The sequence below is a fragment of the Idiotropiscis lumnitzeri genome, chromosome 9, assembly GCF_059441095.1.
Source record: "Idiotropiscis lumnitzeri isolate Australia: NSW breed Sydney's pygmy pipehorse chromosome 9, RoL_Ilum_1.0, whole genome shotgun sequence".
Taxonomy (NCBI): domain Eukaryota; kingdom Metazoa; phylum Chordata; class Actinopteri; order Syngnathiformes; family Syngnathidae; genus Idiotropiscis; species Idiotropiscis lumnitzeri.
The window spans coordinates 9189320-9206173 of record NC_142399.1 but is presented as its reverse complement, the minus strand read 5'-3'; the positions used below and the strand labels follow the sequence as shown (position 1 = coordinate 9206173).

General features: G+C 40.8%; 1 long non-coding RNA gene across 1 annotated transcript; it reads left to right on the top strand.

Annotated features, from left to right (window-relative positions):
* Positions 1-1789: 1789 nt before the first annotated feature.
* Positions 1790-15359, top strand: LOC148330142 (uncharacterized). Its single transcript, XR_015845048.1, has 3 exons — positions 1790-1969; positions 3284-3569; positions 15184-15359. It is a non-coding gene; the product is annotated as an uncharacterized LOC148330142 (long non-coding RNA).
* The last annotated feature ends 1495 nt before the right edge of the window (positions 15360-16854 follow it).

Here is a 16854-nt window from a genome sequence, read left to right as displayed (position 1 = left end):
TTGAGCTTCAGAACAGCAAAAAGGAGGAGATATGCCCGCGGGCGCAGTCCAGGGAATATATGGAAACACAATATTACACATCGCTACAGTAACTACAATAAAAAAAAATAAAACAACAGATGAAATAGCTGCACTCGGCACTCCAAAACAATACACATCAATTGCCATATTTCCAATTTAGCCCCCATTATCTCGGAGCATCTGTTTTTATTGTTATTATCAGGAAGATCATGCTGCAGTTAATTCCGCCGCAGAGCAATTAGAGCCATTTCGCATTATTAACAAGCATTATTGTTGATAAGGGCCAAAGTGGTCTGCAGAGAACGGCGCCTTGTCCAGCCTGTTCCTTGGCATCCGCTAATGTCCATGTGGGTGAGTAATTCCGCATCTCCTTGACAACTAACAATAATAAGGCCGCTATTAGCAACACCGGGCGATGCTGCTTATCATTTGTACATGCAAATGATGTGCCGGGGCGCTCAAACATGTGCATGCATTAGCGCGCACACACATAATGAGTTCACACATGCATAAGTATGTGTGTATCAAGATCAATTTATGCACAGATGAATATAAACAATACACCCCCCACCTCCACCCTCACTTCATCCAATCAGCACTTTAATAAAGCAGCCCAAACATGTTTTTTTTTGGTTGTTTTTTTTCTGTGCCCGGGAAGAGAGGCCAGACCAGGGGGAGCACCTTAACAGGTAGCCCCCGGGTGCTTAGCAGAGTCGGGTAAGCCAGGGGGAGGAGAGTGGCTCTGGGAAAGGCGCCGCGGTACTCTGCTTGCTCTCTGTCCACTGATTATGAAGCAGGTCCCAGACGGGTGCCTTGAGGAACCCCCCGGGCAACTCACAGCCTCCCTCTCCTCTGTTACAGGATCTGTCACTGGGGGATTCCGAGTGAAGTGTGAAGAGGGGCGCGCGTGTGGGTGGGTGGGAGCGACGGCGAGAATTCTAAATAGGTGCGTGCTCATTTCTCTCATTTGTTGTCTCTTTGTTTAGTTTTGTTGCAGTGACAACATTTGATGGGCGGAAGACGGAGCTCGTGGTCGGCTTTCAGCTCATTTTGCTTGCAAGGCCGCGTACCGTACATGCACGCACGCACATGCAGTTTTCCACGCTGAGATCGGGCAAATTTTCATAATAGGCTTCATGGCACGCCGGAGCCAATCAGAATCCTGAAGAAAATCATTTTCGGAAAAGGCACCATTCCAACTGGAATGGAGCGAAGACCCTTGCCAAAGCCGAGTATTAAATACAAATGTCTTGCTATGCCAGGTGTTCCACCCCGGTCCTGTAGGTGGCGGTCACAAGAAAATAGAATCTCAATATAATTCTTAGAGCCACATCTTTGTCCAGGTACTCGCCCACAATTGGCATTAAATGGCTAGCTAGTAAGCTAGCTAACTATAAGCAACAAAAAATTGTTTCCATCCAAATGTTTTGAAAATTTTAAGCAAGTTTGCTGAAAATATGTAAAACGAAATTATCCACTTTTTTGTTGTTGTTAAACTACTATAACTTACTAAATAACTGACTAACTACGGAATGACAGTAAACAGACTTTGGCCAGACCTACACTAAAGATGAGCGTGATACACAAATTGAATGAAACCAGGGCACAACTTTTAGTGTTTTATTCCAGGCCTGTAGGTGGCGATAATGTTCGTTACAAGTTGAGTGACTGCCATAGGTGGGCGGTAACGTGCGCCACGTACTCTTGTTACATTTACTTGAATATTCAATAACAAGTCTGTCTGCCTCCTGCTTTAATATGACGGGTGTCACGCTCCGCAACATGTTGGCCGCGTGTGCTAACAACTATCATGAAGTACCTGCTATTCGGCTATTTTAGCTGCTTTTTCTTATTTGGATTTTTTTGCAGTTCCTACCTTTTACTGACTGTCTGGAATGGTTTTCAACTCTTCGTCACGTTTATTGGAGTGAAATGAAGGGGGAAATTGGTATGTTAAGTTTGTAATTGTTTGTATTGGCAATGCAAGCGCTAGCCTTAGCTAATTGGTAACTTCTGTGTTGGAAATAGAACAGTAGTTTTGTTTGTGTTATGCTAACACTTGTCATAGTGTGTTTTTGCAATGTATGTTAAGATTAACGTGTGCTAATAATCAGGTGTCGTTTCCAAATCATTGTGGTTCAAACTCATTGAATATTGGCACTATGATTTGCAGTTTAAATCAAATGTATTTATCGCTTAATGGATTTAACTGCTAATTAGCGCTTGAATGACTTTTTCAGTGCTGCAGTACTGTTACATTATGTATGGTGAAGTAGCTATTGAGTATTATCATTTTTGGAGGATACTCAGAGTACTGTGTGTACTGAGATTTATGTGAAATAATGGAGTAAGATAGACAATTAGCTATTCGTAACCACAGACTTATTTTTACTTGAAGCGTACTTTTCAAAAGTAACTAATCATACTTTTTTCTTTATTTTTGGCTACACTGCCCATTTCGAAAAAACACATAATTTGATTCATTCGTCCTCACTGTTATCCAGTCCTGCACGAAATGTTACTTTTTAATAATTTTCTTACTTTTTTTGTTTTGTTTACCTTATACACTAAGTAACTAACTAGTTAGCTCCAATGCTAGTGATTGTGAAAGGTGGAAATAAATAATTGGATCTGCACCAAAAATTAATTGGGCCATTGTTTTAAGTGGCTATACAGTCACTTTCTCTGAGGCATAGTTCTAGTTGAATTAGATTGGTTATTTTTGAACACATCCCTAGCTACAAGATGGTGTGTGTATGTGATTTTCAACTGTTCATAATACAGTATTTATATTTTATTCCAATGACTGAAACCCTATTTTTTTCCTTTACAACTATCTGGCATTTTAATAGGTGTGTGTAGACATTTTGACTTACTAACTGTCAGATCAAAACATCAAGTAATCAACCAAGAGTCGAGCGAACTTTATTAGTACTGTACAACACTATGCAAAAATGTTTTTGGTAATTACAAATATTGTTAATTAGACTTGCATAACTGAGTTATGCAGACATGTCGGGTTTACCTGTGACATGGTGTGTGCGATCGTGTGCTGCAAAAAAGTACCCCCACTAGTAAAAGAAAAAAAAAAAAGCGGAGAAGAATCATAACTAATGAGGCCATTTAGCACCCAGCACCTGACTTTGGCCCGTGATCTCCAGGAAACATTAGAGGCAATTTGCCATCCACTTCAGGGCTGCTGTCCCGAACGTTATCAATGAGCTTGTCAGGCACACACCTAACCTCCCTTTGTTTCCTGCAGCACGCCGTCCCCCGCCAGGGTCCCCGACGCCTGCTCCCCGGGCCCCCGAAGAGGAACCGGCGGCACGATGTCACACACCTGTTTGGCTGGAGGCTGCGGCCCGGCGACGCTCGCAGCCGCGGGTGCCGCGTTGGCACCTTTGCCAACTGAAAACTCGCTTCCCACCAACCCTACCCCCCCTCGTCGCTGCCTGCTACGCCCCGTGGATGTGTCAAAATGGCAGATGATGGTTGGGGTGTGTGCAGCTGCTTGGGAGGAGGAGTGCCAAGGGCGCTCGTTTCCTGCGGTGAGTTTTAATTTGCTCTACCCGCGTCTTCTAAAAAGAACACCACCGCCGACACCACCGCTTCCACTCCGACAAACACTTGCAATAAACAGACGCACATTCATCATATTCAATCTGGGCGGCATGGTGGTTTTGTCGTTCACACATCTGCCACGCAGTCGGGAGGGCTTCGCAACTCAGCATTTTTTTGACATAGTATGCTTTAAAATGTCAGTTTTGTAACAATTGATTTTAAACTTTGTATGACATTCTTCAAAAATTTTAATCCAGCTGCATTTCCCAGGATGAAATCGGACAACCACAAATTTAAAAAATATTTATATATTTTTTGACAACAACCACATATAATTTTGTCAAGAGTCATGCCTCCAGTAGAATAAAAAACACAAACAGTAAGCTATTTTATGAAAATGTATTTAAATTTAACAACAACTTTTTCTTCTTTTCCTTTCAGCTTTAAAGTTAAATATAACTAAACTGTATTTAAAAAAAGATGCTTTGCACTGGTTTTAACAAAAATATTTAAACAAGGCCACTTCATTCTGAAATGTGTATTGAATGTGTTAAATTTCATAAACTTTAATTGTATTTCATCAGTGACTCTTTCATGTTCCACTTGAGGGAGCCCACCTACCACCCTTCGAGAATCACTGTTTCAATTAAATGAAATGAAATTTCGGTGTCATTAAATTTTCCTGATAAACTGTTGGATTTCTACGCCTTAGTTTCAAGTGTGTGCAAGAAATCCTTCTAAATTCTCTTTGCTTCTTAAAATGAGTTGAATGGATGATGAAAATTGCACCAAAATCACAATTAGTGAAGAGAAATTCTACGAAATATATATATATAAAATAAATGAAGATATAAGATATTCACACACCATGCTCGAAAAAGTCATTAAAAAGATATCAATGCACACTTTTGAGTGACAAGTTTCATTCCCTCCACATCCCATGCAAAAATATGGATACTAGTTTAATTGATGGACTCTAAATTGTCCGTAGGTGTGAATGGTTTGTCATTTGGCACGTGACCAGTCCAGGGTGTACCCCGCCTCTTGCCCCAAGTCCGCTGGGACAGGCTCCAGCACACGCGCGGCCCTAATGAGGACAAGTGCTGAAGAAAAAGGACGGATATTCACAAATCTGTCAGCACCCACTGGGGGTGTAAAAGCCCCACTTGGCCAAATAAAGGTGACAAGGTGCCAGACAGACTGCAGTGGCGACTCGACTTAAGAGTTACAGTGACTAAACTTGTGACTCAATTGACTTGTATATCAAATCTACACGATCACGCTGAAGAAAATACACAACACGATAATGTGAAATGTAAACAGAAAAAAAACCCCGTAAAACCCAAAGGTCGTTATAGTCAGTGGAAACCAACCTGACTAAAGCTAAAATTTAAAAATTAATCTGTAAACAAAACAATGTTTATTAAACAAAGTATAATTATACTGTAAATGTCCTTCATTTTCTGAATTAATTGCATGTCAATTAATTGCATACATAGGCTTTATAAATGTATTTTGGCCATACGGAAGGTCACATAGTCGTTTGGGAGTTTTAGTTTACGGTTACACAAACTCTCTTAGATTTGCAGCCATTTAAGCATTCACTACGATGACTTGACAAAATTTTGCCGAACACACGTGTGGTGTAAACTGAACTTAGTAAATCATGAGTCAGATTGTGAGAGTGCTGCATATAATTCTGTTTTCGCTAGGTAAACGTGGACTGGACTTCTTTAGACTCTTTAAAAGTGAATTAATTACATGAAAATTGCATTCTACTACATAGCGATGCCGATTTCAATTGAATTGTTCAGCCCTTCTTCCAAATTTCAAGATCGCACACGGTGTATTAAAAATTTTAGCTGACAACTCAAAAGTAAAAAATCTAGCAAGTAAAGGCTTGTAACTTGGGAAAACTTGTCAGGTGGCAAGTCAAGTTCCAACTGTACTGAGAAGTCCAGAGGAAAAGTGACGCGTATAAATGGCGTCGTCACGTGCCGCGCGCGCCGTTGTCAGCGCCAACTTGATTCCCCGTTGATCTGACGGCGAGAATGTGTGCCGCCGTGTTTCCCCACTTTGCGAACAAGCCTGCTCTCGCGGGGAGGTTGAGTGGGGCGGGGGGGTGCTCGGGCTGACAGTTACACCCAAACAAGACTCGCTGTTTACTCGAGAACAAACGCGTCCACGGCGAAGCAGCAAATCTATTCTCAATACACACAAGACGTTCAATTTTCGCCTACCGGGAGTGTTTCTCCTTTTTTATTATTTTTATTTTAACGCGACAGTCTCCCCCCTTCTTCTTCCCACGCCTTTGATGTTAGCATCGACTATAGGCGGCTAAAAAAACTATAGTTTGCTGCGAGCTGACAGATAAAACGGCGCGAGACGCCATTACCCTGCAAAGCGGCATAATGAGGAGACCTGAACGCGCACAAGACAGGAGCCCGGTTGAATTACGGCGCTCTCTCATCCAAGGTGGGAGCTTTTTGACAGCTTTCCAGGCAGCACAACACATTAGCATACCCACGCTGCGGTGTCGTGCCAAAGAAACGCTTTGATGAAAACAGAACTGGGAGATCTTTCGACGGGGGCCTCCACGCCGTACGTTTTTTTTTTCCACGTGCCGGTGTCCTCGGCCACAACAAAGACGGGACAACAATGGCAGCCCAAGCGGTGTCAAGCTGCAACTTTATGTTCTCTAATTAGCGAGCCTCCCTCCGATTGGCCGACGCACAAGGGCCCGTATTTTTTGTTTTTTTTTCCTGATCCATTCGCGCTAGCAAAGTGAGGGACGATTTGTCCAGAGGTGTGGAGAGTAAATTTTTAAACACTCTACTACCAATATATCAAGCAGTTTTTAATCATAGATTGTTATTATTTAGAAATTACTTCTTCACAGCTGTCTTTTAAAGTTGTTAAATTATTTTTCCATTTTGAGTTGGCCAGCGGCCCTCTATCTCGCACAAATAGTTCCGCCCCTGCACTGGACAGCTGCCGAATCACATCACGTAAACATGAACAATGTCGGCAGAGGGCCGACAGTTTTTGAAAGGAGTCTTTACGTCATTAGGCTCATTCCTGTCATATGTCTCACAAATCGGACCTTAACATGGAGCCAAAAAGTGGAGCAATTTTAAATGATCGCTATTTGCTTCTGAAACGTAATTGTCCTTATTCATTGAAGGTTGATTTCATTATGAATAGAAATATTATTTCAGTTGTACAATGCATGCTTATTTATTTGCAGTTCCACCTTCACAAAGTCACATTTTTGCAGATTTCTTTTTTCTAACCTAATAATGGCAAATAACTACAATAAAATACAGTAATAGATCGTTTTAATATTTGACATTGTATTGGAAGCCACTGAAACATTATGTATGCACTCTTTCAGCAAATCCTTGTAAAGATTAAATATTGTGAATTAAAAAGTGAAATACAAGCGAACTGTGATTCTTTCCCGTATCGCTACAAGGCGGGATCACGCTTTGAGAATCACTGCACTTCGAGAACCTTGCATTAGCTTTTTCGACAGTTTACTTATCGGTATTCTAGCGGCGTAGGCTTGATGTGGGCTCTTTTGGCAAGGACACCCTGTACTGAGTTTTGGCACGGCGATGTGCCGCAGTATGCTGCTGACTCTGGGTCTTAACGACAGGCTAAACGAAGCGGGCGTTACGGCCCCCTGGATAGGTCATTACTCGTCCGTGGCCAAGAGCTAAACTGGAGCAGGGCTTTTTAAAGAGGGGAGCAGGTGTGTTTCACCATAGGGGCTGGAGCCGGCCCAAGACCAAACAGCCTTAACGGTCTTTATCTCCTTCATAATGAGGCCACGCTCTCCACACACCCCGACGCTGCCCGCACGGGCCAACGCTGGAGGTAAGGAGACCTCCCCCTCCCCTCCCCAACACACACCCGCGCGCGCACGCACACACACACACACACTCCGTATTCTCACCCTTACCTCGCAGTTAAATGGTGACACTTTCAAAATGACCCCAGCCTGGGAGGAACAGCGACATGCCATCAGCGTCCATATTCACAAATTGGACAGGCGTGATTCATGTGCGAGGAAATGCTGCCTAAACACACTCCGCTCAAAATGCAGGAAAAAATGCTCAATTCTGTCAACATAAAGTCAAATAGTTGCAATGTTTTTGTCACAGTTCTACTAAAGGCTTTTGACGAAATCATGCGGGATTTTCCAGAGCTCGATCTTCCTCTTCTAAGTATTTGGGGCAACGATGTGGCTAAAATGAAAAATCAGAATCCATGAGCAATACGATTTGCTAAAAATGCAGACACTGCTACATAAATGTGATATTTTGTCATTATATGAATATCAAAGTGTAATATACTATTAATGTGCTCTGAAGGATAATTCGAAACAGAAAAAGCATTTCCTCAAATATGTCAAATTTCTACTACCGTATTTTTGGGACTCTGAGTCACACTTTTTTCATAGTTTGGCTCGGCCTGCAACAGTACTGACGTGCGACTTGTACTGTATTTACAAAAGTAAAGCTCGGACTGTCACCAAAAATCCACGTTCTCGAATCGTGTTGATGGCGGTGAACAGGTCTCGTTTGTTTTTACTTTTTAGTTTGAATTTGCTTACTGTAACTACAATCCTGCGCCACATTGTGGTGAAAGCTCGAATCCCGATTGGTTATTGTGCCTTTTAGATCTAAACTTTGTCTCGGTTATTGTCAGAGAAATTTCTCAACAAATGTCTTTTCGCTCTTTTATTGTATTATTTTTGTTATGTTGCATGTGCTAACCATGCATGTACGAGACCGTGACTGAATTTGGGGTGGCGATCAATCAATTTGCACAGTTTACCACCTTTTTTTTTTCTTTGTAAAAATGCTACACTTCAACCATTCTACGGTATTAAATAAAGTCTTGCGTTACAAGTTATCTAAAAATGGTGGCAGTCCTTATTGAGTAACGCGTTACTGGCATCGCTGTCGAAGAATCAATTTAACATTAAGTTTTTTCTTCTTGTGATACTTTAACGTTGACCGCATCCCACTGAGAGCTGTTCCTAATATTTTGTCTTCCCCATCACCTTGAATAAGCTAAAAATGAGAACTCTATGCAGATGCGGGCTTGTTGATACTTTCAGGAAGTAGCAAGCGTATGTCTTAAGTGGGCCTTAGAGCCAAAATGGCTGACCAGAGAGTCAGTGTGTGTTCCTTGAAGTCAGTAAAGTTGAATGGAAAGCCTCTGAGTATACACGTATTAGGCTTTACTTCTTCTTACTTGAACTTAAATAACTGTCGGGATAAGAGTGCGGGTGGTTGTGCGAGGGAGCGTGTGTGAGTGTGTGTGAGTGCTATTGTCCCGCGCCTTCTCTTTCACCTGTCTGAGTAGGTTTTGTGTGCGGGCGTGTGTGTGTGTCGGAGGGTCCCAGTGCTCCCCGCAGTCTTCTCGGGCCTGTCAGCCGAGTTGAACTTGATCAACATCAAACGGCATAGCATTCAAAAGTATTAGTGTTCTCTGTTGATGGGCCCTCGTGCTATCACAAACCAAGTCCCTGAGCTACTTCATTATTTATCCCTAATTCATCAGTGTTGTCTCTTACACACACACACACGCACACACACACATATAAATCTCAGCTTGAGCCTTGTTTTTTTTTTTTTTCTTTTTAGCTTTTTGAGTGTCACCTGCACAAATCACTCCCCCCCCCAAAAAAAAAGGTGCTCTATTTTTTTTGCACCTTTAGCTTTGCGGCGGTATATTTTATTTGGCGAGTGTTTAGGCCTCGCATTTCACTCGAGTCCAAAAGTAACCCCCTCCCGTGGTGCCACGACCTCTGACCCAGCGTGGGCGATCCCACCAGATGTGGAGTGTGTGGCGGGACGGTGGCGAGGGGGCAGCTCGCTCTCACGCGGGGAGGCCCCCGTCTCCCCAAACTGCCACAGAGAGCATGGCCAGAGGGCTTCTGTCAGCACCGTTATCAATCATACTCCCTCGCTCGCTCACTCGCTCACGCTCACCCTCGCGCCGGCGTTTGCTTTTTGCGCCGTCTTTCACTTTGTCTCGGATCTGCTTTTGTTTCTCTCACTTTTTTTGTTCTTTTTTTGCTCTTTTCACTCAATCTCACATTTTCCTTTTTACCCCTCACCACTTAAGACGGTGTCTACCGCACACCGTACTTAAGCTCCTCCCCCCCTTCTGCCCGCCTCACACATGTATACGCTTTAACCTTCCTCGTACGACTTGCATCCTTCTGATCCAATGCACACGCACAGCTTGTCGTGACCTTCACGCTGTGAGAAGGACGCAGCAGGCGAGCTGTTCCCGTGTGAATTTAGTAGGCAATGGTAAGTAAAAGTTAAAGTTAGCGCTACTTTATTGGAGTCAAAACAGAAAATATTCCACGTATTGCTGGCTTTGGGCACTTGTGCATTGATTTTTTTTTTTTTTTACTTTTTTAAGAAAGAACATGAAAATAATATTACATTTGGGACCAAAAAGTATATCTCATTAATAGTTAAGCTCTACTTAGTTGGTGTCAAAACTGCACATTTTGCCTGCTTAGGGTGCTCGTGGATTCAGTAGATTTTATTTTAAAAAATCCATTTGAAAAAAATTAAATAAAATCGCTTTATTTCAGTAAAAATGTAACAGAGTATAAAAAAATGAAATAAACCATATATTTACTCAATATAAATAATGAATGGAAAAACTTCTACAACACGAATGTCTCTCTAGTAGGAAAATGTAAACACCTGTAAATATTTTTGAAATGTTCTAAAAACTGATTTACGCCGACAAAGTTGAGTGCTAACAAGCAAACTTTTATTATCCAGACCCATATTGATTGAGATCAATATTGAAGCCCTCTAGTGGTATGCAAGAGAATCACTGAATTACTTTGTGTGTGTGTGCATATATATACTGTAAATAGGTTTATTTCATTTTATTTTATTTGAACAGTACCTGCAACACAGTTTTGCTATTTTACTGTATTTGAGCGTAATATTATTAAAACTGCATAATCTTGTTAATAAAATCTGCCTTGTTTTCAATGAACTCTTAGGCTGATTATGCTACTGTATTATTTGTTAAGTAAATATATTTACGCTGTTATTTTAGCAGAAAGTTTGAGAGCTACTCAATTTGACTATAAAATACCACCAAAAATGTTTCAGGCTTTATTTTCTTGTATTTTTTTTTTTTTTTTTTTTTTTCGTTGACCAAGAAAACTGTGCATTTTTATTTTTCATACTCATAATGATTTAGATGGACTATTTGTGGGCAATCTAAAATATTTCTAATCCAATTTATCGTGGAAAAATACTTTTTTAAATGTTAGCTTAGAAAGGCACTAAGATGAATGGAAATTATTTTCCATGAAATTATTATTCAGATATTAGACAACAATACCTTAAAAAAAATAATCCTGCACCAATGTAGGAGATTCCACCAAATGCTTAGTATTAAATTTAATCTCCATTCCTTCCACCTTTATGGAAGTGACTAATCTGCTAGTAACATCATTTCCTTGGCCGAGGTCACAGCGTGAGGGCAGACGGCGAGGCAGGCGGCGGTCACGTTTTGGCGAGGAGACGCCAGTCATCCCCGCCATGCGGTGTGAGGCGTTCACTGACACATGGCACTTTGAAGGCCCCCTCACTGCACCCCCACCACCAGGCCCTCATATCGTTGCCATCCTTCACATCTGCAATGAGGGCAAATGGGTTACAGCCAGCACAACAGACAACAACTAAATAAACAACATACCTGGGGTGGATCCCCTCCAATTTCCGGACTGCCAGTCTGGCTTTGGTGCATTTTTAAAACATCACTAGGTAATTGAAGTGGAGCGTTCACACTGACACATTTGCATGGGGAGGGGTGCGGTGTGTGTGTGTGTACGTGTGGGTGTGTTGGGGGGGGTCCGGGTGTAAGCAATGGAGCAGCTGGTACGCACCAGTACGACTGCGGCTCAACCAGTCCTCCTGACTTCATATGTAGCACTTAATTGGTTCCCAAGGCAAGAATGAAATATTTAGCTCGCACGTCCTTTAAAATGCGATTGATTTTGATCTGACAGCTGTGCCTGTCCCGCGCGAGGGGAGCGGGAGAAACCAGGAAGAGGCTGGCGAGGGCTGTCTGGGCTCGTTGCCTGCGAATAGCGCGACAACACCCACTCAGGCGCACACAAACGGCACTATATGGCCACGGCATGTACGGATCACTCATGGATGCCATATGCTATCAAGTGAAGCCTCCTTTCAACCCTCCCAACACCAACACAGCCCACCACCCACCCGTCTTTAACCTTAAAGATTCACAACGCTATGTGTCCACCAGTCAAAGATGTTTTTTAAAATTAATTTTTTTGATCCATGGCATCTCATGTAGTTTAAAAATAATTGTCTGAAAAGCACTTTGCAGCTACTTCCAAAAAGATTTAAAAAACTACTCATGTGGATTATATAATAATGTTGTAGTGGACGGAACTCTAACATAAAAAGGCCTATTAGTGCCAAAAATAATGTTAGAACAATACAATTTATAATGACTGTTATGCGCTGAAAAGTTGCTGTGAACGGGTGGCCATGCGCCGAAAACTCATCGGGGAGGGAGTCTGACTGTCATACGCTCAAACATAATCGTTGACCGGTTGAGGGTGAACCCGACGGCCCCCCCACCAAAATAATCACTCCAACTACAAAGCCTATAATTATATTAAGTCTGTCTGAATCTCTTCGAGTCAAGCCCAGCGCTGACCAGAATGTTGCCGCGTACTTCAGTGAAGGGTTACTACTCAAACATTTCCATTTGTCTTTGTCCTGTAAAAAAAAAAAAAGAAAGAAATGACAGAATTCTACGTTCACCGTACGTAAAAGTTCACTCATATTGTAAAATGACGAGAAATTCAGTGCATCATATTCACTCGAGGTGAGTCGTACCGTATCAAATCGGAATCCCACCGATTCTAAACGAATTGAATCATTCCAATTTTTCCTTGAATTGTATCGATTTTTTTTTTCTCATGGGGATGTGCACCACTAGTCAACAAAAAGGTCATATTACGAAGATAAAGTCCAAAAATGGCGACAAAAAAGGTCATGTTACGAGCTCAAAGTGCAAATATTACGAAAAGTCCTAAAATGAAAACTGCGGCCTCGCCAAAGCCTAATCACGCTGGCTTTTGCGTTTCGAACTGAGCGTATTGTCTCGCGCGTGCTTCAAAAAAAGCACTTTGCAGCCACCTTGTCTACGGAGACGCAGCTCAGCTCAGCTCGCCGGAGATGGCCAATCAAATTGGATTAATGTCACTAATTATTTGGCAAGGCAATGGCGTGGTCACGCCATAACATGATAGAAATGCATTAAACCTGCACGGGATCCATGGCCAGGCGTCTCCCCCCCCTGTCAAATTGACTAAGCTGCAAATTACGTACAAACGGATATATCCTTTATATAACAGCCGCCATTACCCCCCCTCCTCCCCTCCACTTTATCCTACCTGTCAAGCTGAGAACATCACAGGCTAATTCTTTATTAAGTGAAAGGGCATCGGGGACCGGATGATCCAATTTAAGTACATTGGGCAGAATAGAAGACTAATTAAAACCCATATTTTTACATTATTAATTTTGGAACTTCACTTTTAATGAATGTGAAATGACAGGCCTTCCATTTATACACACGTACACTTTGGGCTGCTCGGCGGGGGAATAGGACTTACGGGTGTACTGCTGCCGGGAGGATGTTTTTTTCAAGCGTCCATGACAGACTTGGTATCCAAAAAGTTGAGACAAAGGTGCGCGCCGCTAACTTGAGCCTGATTATGAGATTATGTTGTTGTTGTTTTTTTTTTTGTTTTTTTAAGTATAAAGCGCACCTTTTTTGGCTTTCAGCGTGGTAAAATGCCATTTGAGGCTGGAGACAAAGTAATCAGGACATCTGTAGCCAGGGGTGCAACCTTGTCATTGTAGACTACCTGCACGATGCTGAGGGAAAAAAGGGGATATTACGTTATCAATGTCAAAGTAATACAAAAAGAAGTTGTAACATTACAAAAGTTGAACAAAAGTGAAAATTAAGTCATAAATGAATGAGAAAAAAAAAGTTGTATAAAAAGAGAATAACATTGGAAAACAGTTGAATATAGAAGTCATAAGAATATGTCGTAATAATAAAACTGATGCAATTTTTTGAGAAACCATGTGTAATATGTTTCAATAAGGAAAATGTTGAAATGTTATGAGAAAAAAAAGAACGTTATGAAGAATTGCAATCTTATGAGAATGTTGGATTTATATTAGGAGGGAAAAAAAGGCATAAAAAAAGAGACAATCGTAATGGGATGAGGAAGCAACTGTTTTCGGAGGATGTCAAAGTTACGACGGAATTGAAGTAATGTGTCCAAACGAATCACCTTGTTACAAATATAAAAGTTATGATATAACAAAAAATAAATGCCACGAGTAGCGTTGCTAAATTATGGAGGGAAGAAGTCAGAATATTTCAAGAAAAAAATTTTATTACTGGTGAATGTAAAAAAGTCATGATACGAGAACAAACAAATCGTTATGAAAAAAGTGTATTTCTGAGAATAAAAATGTAATATTCTGATGGGAAAAAAAACAAGTGTCACCTGCCAAAACAATTAACAACGTAAAGAAAAAGTGGTAATGTTACGAGAAAAACATACTAAAAAAAAAAAAAAAACACGTTACGAAAAAAATTAAGAGTAATATTGTAATTTTCTGATTTAAAAAATAAAAAAGTCAGAATCTTACTCATAAAAACTTAATGATACAAGGAAGGAAGGAAGGAATTCGTAATGGCATGAAAAAGCTTGTAATGTTACTGAAAAAAGAAAACAGTCATGTTTGAAAATACGAGCATCACAAGCGGAAAAGCTTGTATTATCCCAAGATTAACAGCATTTTTTTTCTGTTACAAAACAAAAAAAAAAGTTTGAGGAAAAAAGCCACACATGTTCAAAAAAAGTGAGGAGATTGAAGGCGTCACATCATATAGCAAGTCGCCTTTTTGAACTGAGCATAAAGTACGCCTTTTTGTGTCTTTCTTGGCTTTGGGCTTGCGAAAAAATGCCATGGAGACAAGAAAGTAATCAGGACGTCTGTAGCCAGGGGTGCAACCTTGTCATGCGGCCTACCTGCGCAAGGCAACTTGAAATGGTGTGTGGCCCATTTCTGCGCTGTCCATCACGCCCTCTAATTAGGCAAGTGACCCCACATCTTAATTGAAAACATCCCAGCATGCTCCAGGAAAATCATCTATTTTTGCAGTTTTACAAAAAAAAAAAAAAAAATGGAGTGTGGGAAAAAGAGCAAAGGAGAAGGCGGGACTCGAATGTTTACCCTCTTCTCTCGATGCACTTCTCATTCCCCACAGGCTAATGCATCCTCACATCCACAAATAGACGCCAGTCAGAGGCCAGCCGCTTTGTAAAATTGAGTCAAATATACAAAACGGACATTTTTTTTTTTTTTAATGGCGTTTCGTTTTTTTTTGTTTTTTTTTTAAGCACACCAGCTGACCCCCTCTCGCACGGAATGGAAACCAATCTTTTTTTTTTCTTTCTTTCTTTTCCTCCGGTTTCAGGAAACTCTTGGAAGGCAAAAGCAACATCCTGAGCTGGTGAGGAGACAGCAGAGGTGCTGACACGCCGACAGGCAGGGGATCCTGGGAAAAGCCGCAGACAGGAAGAGCCTGACTGGCTTTGACCCGCCGGGTCAAGGCTGGGGGCTCGGCAACTGAAAGATGTTTCCAAGCCACACTCGCGCGAGCATCCACTTTTTTTTTTTTTTTTTATAGGAAACAACTTCCAAATGCTGTGAGATATGCAAGCAGATCTTTTTTTTTTTTTTTTTTTTTTTCATTTTTATTGCCCGCTCTTTTGTTTGGCTCACCCGCGACATGAAATGCGATTTGGCCCTGAGCTATATTTGACTTATTTGTTCCAGGGTCACTGTATGTAATTGCACAGAGCTTAAGTCCACGTCCCTTTTCTACCATGCGAAAATACTCCTTTTTTTTCCCAGTTCACGTTCAACATGTGCTCTGACTAATACAATTATGCTGTGAAGGCCAAAGCTGCAGCATATGAAGGCGTAAAAGGGCAACGCTCCTAAGTAAATATGTTTTTTAAAAAAATAGCGTAGTAAAATTACGAGGGTAATAAAGTCCTAATGTCGCAAGAATAAATGAGTAATTTTATGAGGAAAAAAAAAGGCATAATGCTATGAGCAAATGCGATTACATAAATAAATAAATTGAATGATTGCGAAACGAGTCAGTCAGTCATAAGAATAAAGAAAATACATTGGCGGAATAAAGAAGTAACATTAAGAGGAGAACATCATCATGCAGTGATGGGCAACTTTAATGCTTAAGGGGGCCACAATTTTTTGTTCAGTACTACTCTGAAGGGGTTGGGAGGAGCGCACATAGCACTACACACTTGCTAGCTAGATATATGACACAAATTGCATTTTAAAAGCGTACGTGAAATATATCATATAATTTTTTTTCTAGAACAAATTTTTAAATGCATGCATAAAAGATCCACTATTCAAACCCAACGACAAAAGATTTGAAGCTACCAACAAACTACTAGATTTTTTTTTCTCTCCAAAAAAGGGCTGTCTTACATGAAAGTTGCAATTCAAGGATGGCACAAAACCTCTCAACAGGAAACTAATGTTAAGTGTGTATTCACAAAAACTCAGGCAATAATTTAATATTGTTCTATTTTTGTCCTGCATATAATGCAAAGCAAATATTATTACGACGTTGTACAGAAGGGCAGTATACTAGACTTGTAGATTCACAGTTTTTTATTTTCTTCCATATTTTTTTCCCCATTTAGTTTTCCGGGATTTTCATCTCCATTTTCGTTTGTATTCAGTAGTAGACGTACGTGTGTGTCAGCATCGTATGAAGAATTTTTGCAGTTTTTAAGGCTTCTAGCTTCCCATTCCTGCTGTTATATTAGGGAAAAAAATCATATCTAGGAAGGAAAATCATATTACTTGAATAGATTTAAGAGTCATAACACTCACATTTCGACAAAAATGGTGCAATGTTTTGAAAATAAAGTATTAATGTCAGGAGAAAAAAAGTTGTAATGTTATGAGAAAAAGTTCCAATATCGCGAGGAAAAATAAAGGAACCATATTTCTATAAAAGACTTGGTCACATTGCAAACAAACAACAAAATCAACATTATGTGAATGAACTTGGAACATTTTAAAAATTAGGTTGTAATATTCT